Consider the following 9067-nt stretch of genomic DNA (forward strand, 5'->3'; position numbering starts at 1 on the left):
TCTATTTAGATTTTCTATTTCTTCTTGTACATGACAGATCACTTCTCTTTTGCTAGTCTCTCTTTGTCTTTGGTTTTCTACAGTTTGACTATAATGTGTCTAAATATGAATCTTTTTTTTTTTTGGCAGTGTTCTTATTGCTTTTATGGAGAAGAAATTTTTTTAAAATACATTTATTTATTTAAATTAGTTTCAAGTATATAGTACATTGGTTAGACATCTATAATGTTCATAAAACAATCCCCCCAATTGCTCCCTCTCTCCCTCGAACTTTTACTTAGCCATCATATTAATGCTAACTGCATTCCCTCTTCCATGCTCCCCGTGCCCAACTGTCAACTAGTCATTTGTATTTTAACCCTTCACCCCATTCTCCCAGCCTCCCAAACCCCCTTCCCTCTGTCCATCACCAAATTGTCCACTATATTTGTGAGTCTGTTTTTGATTCGTTTGTTCTTTTTGTTCCTTAGATACTACATGTAAGTGAAATCATATGATATCTATCTTTCTCTGTATGACTTATTTCACTCAGCATAACGACCTCTAGGTCCATGTCATTGCAAATGGTAGGATTTCATTTTTTTTTTTTAATGGCTGAGTAATATTCCATTGTATATATGAACCATAACTTCTTTATATAATCATCTGTTGATGAACATTTAGGTGGCTTCCATATCTTGGCTATTGTAAATTGTGCTGCCATAAATATTGAGTGCATAGATCTTTATGAATTATTGTTTTGGTTTTCTTTGGATAAATACCCAGAAGTACAATTGCTGGGTTAAAAGGTGTATCCATTTTTAATTTTTTGAGGAACCTCTACACTATTTTCCAATTTGCAATCCCACCAACAATGTTTTCTCTGCATCCTCACCAAAACTTGCTGTTTTTTGACTTATTGATGATAGCCATTCTGACAGGTTTGAGGTGATATCTCATTGTGTTTTTAATTTGCATTTCTCTGATGATTAGTGACCTTGAGTATCTTTTCATATGTCTGTTAGCCATCTGTATTTCATCTTTGGAGAAGTATCTATTCAGGTCCTCTACCCATTTTTTTAATTGGATTGTTTGTTTCTGTTGTTGTTGAGTTGTATAAATTCTTTATAAATTTTGGATATTAAACTCTTATTAGCACATTTATCATTATCTTCTCCCAAACAGTTGATTGTCTTTTTGTTTTGTTGATTGTTTCCTTTGCTGTACAAAAACTTTTTAGTTTGATGTAGTCCCATTTGCTTATTTTTTATTTTGTTTTCCTTGCTCAAGGAGATATATCAGAAAATAAATTTCTGTTAGTAATATCAGAGAGTTTACTGCCTATGGTTTCTTCTAAAAGTTTTATGGTTTCGGGTCTTACATTTAAGTCTTTAATCCATTTTGAATCTATTTTTGTATATGATATAAGAAGATGGTCCGCTTCTTTTTTTTGCATGTATCTGTCCAATTTTCCCAACACCATTTATTGAAGGTATTGTCTTTACCCTATTGTATATTTTCACCTCCTTTGTCGTATATTAAGTAAGTGTATAGGCGTGGATTTATTTCTGGGCTCTCTATTCTGTTCCATTGATCAATGTATCTGTTTTTCTGCCAGTATCATGCTGGTTTGATTACTGTAGTCTTATAGTATAGTTTGATATCAGGTAATGTCACACCTCCAACTTTGTTCTTCTTTCTCAAGATTGCCCTGGCTATTTGGAGAAAAAATTTTGTTTGTTCTTACTTTGCTATTTTTGTTGACATCGTTTCTCTGCCTTAAATTTTAAAAAGACAGTCTCTGCCCTTTCTGGTGCCCAGCAGTAATGCAACTAAGTGAATAAATATGTCTGCTCTGGAGGTCAGTATGATGAAGTCTTTTTTTTTTTTTTTTTTTTTGTATCTCTGTTGGTAGTTAAACCATTATCCCCATGTGCACATGTCTCTGCCTCTAAATCTCAGTTGGTCCAGAACTCAAGCAAGACACATGAGTTTCACTTACTAGCTCCCTCATGCCTCAGCAGTATGTACGACAAACACTATGAAATTGTGTCAGACTAAAGGCAAGAACCCCTGATCATACCTCAATAGATTTTGTTTCAAACAAATTAGCAAGAACTCAGTGAGAGCTCCTCTCTTTAGTGTTCTGTCAAATGTTTTCCATGCTTTAGGTCAAATTCTTCTTCATACACAGATTACTTACTAAGAGATGTGGATAGAAACTAATATCTAAGATTATCTGACAATATGACAATTATATATTTATCTATATTAATAATTATACGGTTTTATTAAAAGTATTTTATTTCTAATTATGTTATGTGTTCTATCTTCCATAAAGAGATGTGTCTTCCAGAGAAAGAATAAAATTTAAAATGTTTCAGTCTCTTAGCATGTTAATTCATAGAAAGTTAATTTGCATTCAATTAATATTTATTGATTAGGGATATCTAAAATATATTGAAATATGATCTAACCAACATGGTAAACTAGAAGGATTACTGACTTTAGTTATAAATGTTTTTCTAACTTAAAAGCAATTACTCTGGGAAAGTTTCTCAGATATTTTTCTCATCTATGAAATGGAATAACACTTATTTTTATAATGTTGTGCTAATTAAATGCAGTAATTTATATAAAGCTTAAAGCTTAATGAATAGTGGATCTATCCCTGCTTGTTCTAGGGACATCAAGTAAGTACTTTAAAATAAATAAAGACTAATGTGTTTAATAAAACTACTTGACTAATCTGCTCATAAATGTGGCTTACAGCCTACATGTTCACTCCAAATATACGTGGTAGTACAGTAGGCTGTCCCGTTTTTGTTTTTTGTTTTTAACATGATGCTAGAGTATACCAGCAATGAGAAATGTTAAGAAACATTATTTTTCTAATAAGAACCTTGGAGACATATGAAAACAATGTTGATATTAAGTATAAGATTTTTATCCATGCTATTTTTTTCTTAACATAACATCATTTCTCACATTCAAACTGCTGTAAAAAAAGAATATTCAGAGGTATAGATCAGTGAGTTGTTGCTTAAATAGGAATGTTATGTGAGCATTCTCCCTTGAATTTAACAGAATGTTCAGAAATGAGTAATATCTTAGAAATGTCTACTCAACAGATTTCATATATTTGATTTGTTTGCTGGCTTAGCTTACTCCTCACACATAAGGAAGATGGCTAATTACCACACTAAAGACATTGTCGGTTCAAAGTTACTTCGTAAGTTTGCTTAGAATTTTAATATTGATTTAGTCATTCTCTGTAGTATCAGGTTTTTTTTTTTAAAGTTTTTTTCTTGTTCTTGTTTATTTCTCACATTTTCATGTATTTTAGAGAACTCCATAAGTGAAAATTATTTTAATAGCTAATATTTATTGAGCACAGACTATATACCATTGTATGCTTAATACTTATAACATCACTTTGAGGTGGCTACTTCTATGTGCCAAAATTCATAAATGAGAAAACTGAATCACAAAGTGGTTAAATATCTACTAGCCTATTTTCCTAGATATTAAGCTATTATCTCATTACATCAGGTCTACCTTGCTAATCCTTACTTTATAATGCTGAGTTTGAAAGTCTACACACTACATTTCTCATTAATAATGCCTTCTTGTTACATTCTGGCAATAGGGGGCAGTACATGAAGGAAATTGAAAAGTAAACAAAGGGAAGATGTGTCTTTCTTTTCTCTGTGTACGTGCTGTTCTTGTCACCATCACCTCAACAATGGCGCTCCCCACCCCCTGCCCAGCAGCGGCAGTTGGTTCCAGCCCCCAAGTCCCTTTTCTCTCTCAGAGCTAAAATCATCGAAACCCTTCTTGGTACCAGCAGCAACGGGCTTACATCCCTTCCTTAGAAGTCTGACTTCCTTTTGTGCAGGGCTACTCTTTTGACAGTCTATATTATGATAATCCCAACCCTTTTTCTGTATTTCCCCAGATATAAGAGTGGTAGAGTCTTCTTGTATTTTTTTTTTTTTTTTCTGGCTTACCTCAGTGTTTTTCAATTTTTATTTTATTTTATTTTATTTATTTTATTTTACTTCACCTTATCTTATCTTATCATCTTATTTTATCTTATCCTATCTTATCTATCTTATTTTTATTCATTCAGCTTATTCAGCACTTGTATAACCAACTCCCTGCTCTTTTCTCTCATTTCAAACATCTAATTTGGTTTCTATTTTTCCTGCCAAGTCCTGGATTGATAGAGTCTTTTTGTTCATTTCTTTGAATGTTGAATCTCTTAATTTAGGTCACTTGTGGGATAAAGGTGAAATCGTACATTTTATAATATTTTTGAATAATTATGTGTATAAATAAACAAATGCAACTTTTTCACACATCCTGGATGAGAATAATGCTCAACTAAGTAAGACTATTATTTGCTCATGACAGTTCTGAGAGCTGACAGTGCTGAAAGCACACTAGCTAGAATTAGGTGGCAACATGCCCTTATACCCATATCTGTGTGGTGTTTGGTCTCCCAGTTTCCGAACCAATACAATGTATGCCCAGAACCTGCCAATATATTTCAACACTTTGTCAATCAAAATCACAATCATACTGATGTCTACATTGCCCTAAATGGCAACCTCCCCTTCCACTCTATCCCAATTTTTAAAAATTTGACACATATCCAAGATTTAAAAGAAAATTAGACATTAATAAAATATTAATTCATACAAAGAGAGTGTATGTGTGTGTTGGTTGCGAGAGCAATGGTCAATTCCACATGCCTAGTAATCTTTTAATTTTAACCAGTCCAACTGAACCATCCAACTTAACCACATTGCACAGAATTGGCTTTGCCATTTACTAGTTCTGGTATTTTGAATAAATAACTCAAATTCCATGCCCGCAGTTTCCATAGCTCTATAATAGTCATTTAAAAAGTATCCAACTCAAGTATTATGAGTTCAGTGAGTTAATAAATATACAATGCTTAGAACGTCATCATCATATGGCAATTGTTAAATGAATGTCGGCTAGTTTTATTGCTATTATTCCTACTGTACCCTAGACTGACATAGCCTGGAGAAAAAAAGTACTGGAAAAAAATGATGTGTTCTAAAACATATATGTAGGAAATTTCCACAAACTAGAAATAGTTTGCTCAAACATATGGAAAGTACAAACTTATCAGATAATTTCTCCTTGATACTAGATTTATTAATTGGATAGAAATAGCCTGTGCAATACTATTTCACACCTCTAAAGAAGAGAGTAACTTGGATAAAAAGAAGCGAGGAAACAATTTTTTTCACTTCCTAACCTTCATTTCACTCTCACCATATGTTCTCGGAAGAAATGTAAAGGCAGATGCCAATGGCATGTGCATTTTTTATATTCCTTGTACAAAACAACTACAGATTAAGTAAAGTTGCTATATCATTTGTTTCATTTAGGACAATGTTCTCAATCCTGTAAAGAGTCTTTTTCTATTTCTTTGGTAGGACATTGAGCACTGCCCCCTGCCTCCAGCTCCTACCCCCAACATACATACCATTGGTCTGTTTTTTTCTTAGATTTCTCCGACACTCAAATTTTATACATGCAAACCACTTTTTACTTTTGAAGGTATTTTCATACACTTCATTCACATTTATCTTGGTTTCCTTCTCTCTGATCAGTAATAGAGTTGAATTCATAAAGCTAAATGCCTTAATGTATTTCTTGAACCAAAGCTAAACTAGGTCTCCTGACCCTTGCCGTAACATCTTTCCATTAATGTCTATGTTAGAAGGACAGGTTCCCCCAGCTATTCAAGTTAGAGAGTTCTTATGAAATCTCTCATAAGCCAACTGGCATAAAGCAAAGAAACTATTTTCATTCTTCACCCTTTTTTTTTTTTTTGTAAAAGAGAAAATCCTCTTTGGGTTTCTTTAGGTTAACAAAAACAGGTACTAATGTAGGTCTCTTGTAAAAGCGAAGTGGTAGTGTACAGCAAACTTTAGAAAAGTGAGTCGTACCTGTATATTTTTGTCCTTTCCTAGGACAAGAGTCCATAGATTTTGTTAGATTCACATGTGGATATGTGATGAAAAATTGGTCATAATCAGAATTGTTAAGTATTATAAGAAGCTGAATTTGGAATAGTGAAAAGCATGGGGCCCATTACTGGTAGATGTCGTGAACACATTTCAAGTCTATTGCACTACCTCTGTTTACCTGTAGGTGGGAAGGATCCAAACGATTCAGGCTAAAGAGGGCTTTCATTTCTCATCTTCTGTGCTGATCCTGCCCACCTGAGACTTCTCTGAGTATCAAAGAACTGAATGTTTAGTTCAGAACAAGTGTTCTTATGATCTTTCAGTGTGATAGACAGAGAGTCAACAAAATATGTCACAAAACCTCGACTTTGCCAATTGAGTCCTAATCATAAGATACTATTTATTTTTTAAATTAAAACATATTTTCTACTGAAAATATGGTAAATAATTATCTGAATATGCTTTTCCTTTTCCTTGGAGTATATACATTATACAGCACTAGATCCATTCATATGTAGTCCTTGAGAGTCTTGGACTATTTTCTATTTCAGAAGAGAACTCTTTGGCGCTGGCAGCTAAGACACAAATGGTAGGCAGGATTTGAGAGAAAACATCCCACACTGAGTTCTCTGAGTCCTTGCTTAGTCTACAAAAAATGTAAGTGGAAAGACGGTGAAATCTACTTACATAAATAGTCTCACAATGTGATAATTCATAATTACGATACCCATGCTTTTTATCTAGTGTGAAATGTAATTATCTCTGGAGTTAATATGCCTTTCTTTTTTCATGCTGAAAATCAGTGTGGTTCTAGAAATCTCTCACTTTTTTTTTTAATTTAATTTATTGGGGTGACATTGGTTGATAAAATTATATAGCTTTCAAATGTACAATTCTATAATACATCATCTGTATATTGTACTGTGTGTTTACCACCCCAAATTAAATCTCCTTCCATCATGGTATATTGAACTCCCTTTACCCTTTTCTACCCCATCTGGTAATAACTATACTGTTGTCCGTGTCTATGAGTTTTTTGTGTCTTTGTCTTGTTCATTTGTTATTTTCAGTTTTATATCCTAGATAGGAGTGAAATTATGGTTCTCAACTTTGACTTATTTTACTTAGCACGATATTCTCAAGATTCAACCGTGTTGTCACAAATGGCAGTATTGATTTTTTCTTTTCCTCTCTCTCCTTCTTTCCTCTCTTTCACTTGCTCTCCCCTCCTCTTCTCTCTGCATATCCAAAGTTTTTCTGTAAGTTAAAGCATTTTTGTTCCACCAAATTTAATATTTTAATTGTCAAAACAATATGCTTTCTCAAGATGTAAAATTTTATATGCTTACGTAATCCTTAAGAACAGCAACCAACATCCTCAAAAGAAAAACAAATAAACAAAAACATAGTAGGAGGAGGAAAACACAGAGACACTATATTTCCTAAATAACTCTTATGTTCTTGTTTATTACTAATTCTTAAATTTGCCTCATTTCATCCTCATTGAATCTTCATTTCTAGCAACCTTACCATGAAAACTTCTGCTTCAGTAAAAGCTTGTATACATTAAAACCAAGGAAACTCTAAGAGTTAGGTTTATAAAACAAACAAACAAACAAAAAACCAGAAGAAATTGCCCTGCTTCATTCTGTTGTATTTTCTTGTATTTTTTAAACAAAACTCAATTCATCAATTCACATAAGGGCAGAACATAAAAGTAAAGGATGTTGTCATATAAGTTGGAAATATATCCTCTATAACAGCTTCTGGGGCCAATCTGCATAGAAAGCTCTTGGTGGTTTATTCAGTGTGAGAGCTAATAAATCTATTTGTGAGAACTCCTAAAAGGCAATCATTTTCAGAAAGAGTGAATTCTGGCAAAAGCTATTGTTTTAGCAAATCCAAATGACAAGCGCTTTAATATGACAACATTTGCAGTTCCAGGGGCACAGTACATTTTGGAATCATAAAAGTAGCAACACATTCTGTGTGGCAAAACATACTGTGTTTAAATCTGTCCTCCTGAAACTTGATGCTAATGGTTATGCACAATGTATTAAGAAGTAGAGGGTGACAAATTGTAAACCTACACAGATCTAGTCATTTTGCAAGAAAATCTTTATTTTCTTTATTTTATTTTTCTTTCATCCATATGTTTGTTACACACACTCTGCAAATTTAGTTAGAAAATCTACCTCTTGAGAGCTTTCTCACACTGCGTTTCTACTTTTCTTCCGAGGATCTGCATTAGATTTTCCAATAATGAAAACTTTATTTTATTGATAATATCAATAAAGTATAATTATGTTTAAATTAATGAATTTAAATAAACATTTTTTGTTATGTGTAAAAAGTAATGATTCATGATGCCTAGGAAAGTGCAATTCAGAAATTCAATTTTCATTTAATTTACTTCTTCAGTTGCTATTTTCTGTTTGTCACTAGACAAACAGGACACCAAACACTGTAGAAAATAAAAAGTTGATAGTCTTTGCCCTGAAGTTTAGAATCTAAGAATAGAAACTTGAGACAGAGTCAAAATAGGAAAGCTATACCAAAGTGAAGTAAACATTGCTAAAGGTAGGGCAGTAAAAGGGAAAGCAATATACTGTGAACTTGGAAGTAGAGAAAAAAAAATGGTGTTTATTTAAGAACTGCCAATCTCTCAAACTGCATACTGCAAAATAAGCACTGTTATAGTGTGCTTAGATTTTTTCTCATGGATATATAGAGATAGCTTTTTATTTAGACTGTGCAATCCTTGCCTCAATCCATACTGCAGGGAATTGCCCAGAAAACACACCAAATTTTTTAAGGCATTCCTTCACACACTGTAATCTGACTCTCTTTTTTGTCACACTTAGTCTAAACTTGTCTGCCAGTCTTTGAGAGTTCTCTATTGTGTGAATCCACCATCCCTAATGGGTCCACTCTTTCTAGACAATAATCAGTCCAGTTCCCTGTGACCTACTTTCTTGACCTAAAGTGCTCAGTTTTCTCTGCTTTACCTGTCACTGAAGTCCAGATTAACACTTACCTCTTCCACTATCCAGACACTATGCTCTTTTACAGATCGC

General features: G+C 33.2%; 1 pseudogene; it reads left to right on the plus strand.

Annotated features, from left to right (window-relative positions):
• The first annotated feature begins 2631 nt into the window (after positions 1-2631).
• LOC105294502 overlaps positions 2632-9067 on the plus strand; it is a 7987-nt pseudogene continuing 1551 nt past the window's right edge.

Source organism: Pteropus vampyrus, unplaced genomic scaffold (genome assembly GCF_000151845.1).
Source record: "Pteropus vampyrus isolate Shadow unplaced genomic scaffold, Pvam_2.0 Scaffold88, whole genome shotgun sequence".
NCBI lineage: Eukaryota > Metazoa > Chordata > Mammalia > Chiroptera > Pteropodidae > Pteropus > Pteropus vampyrus.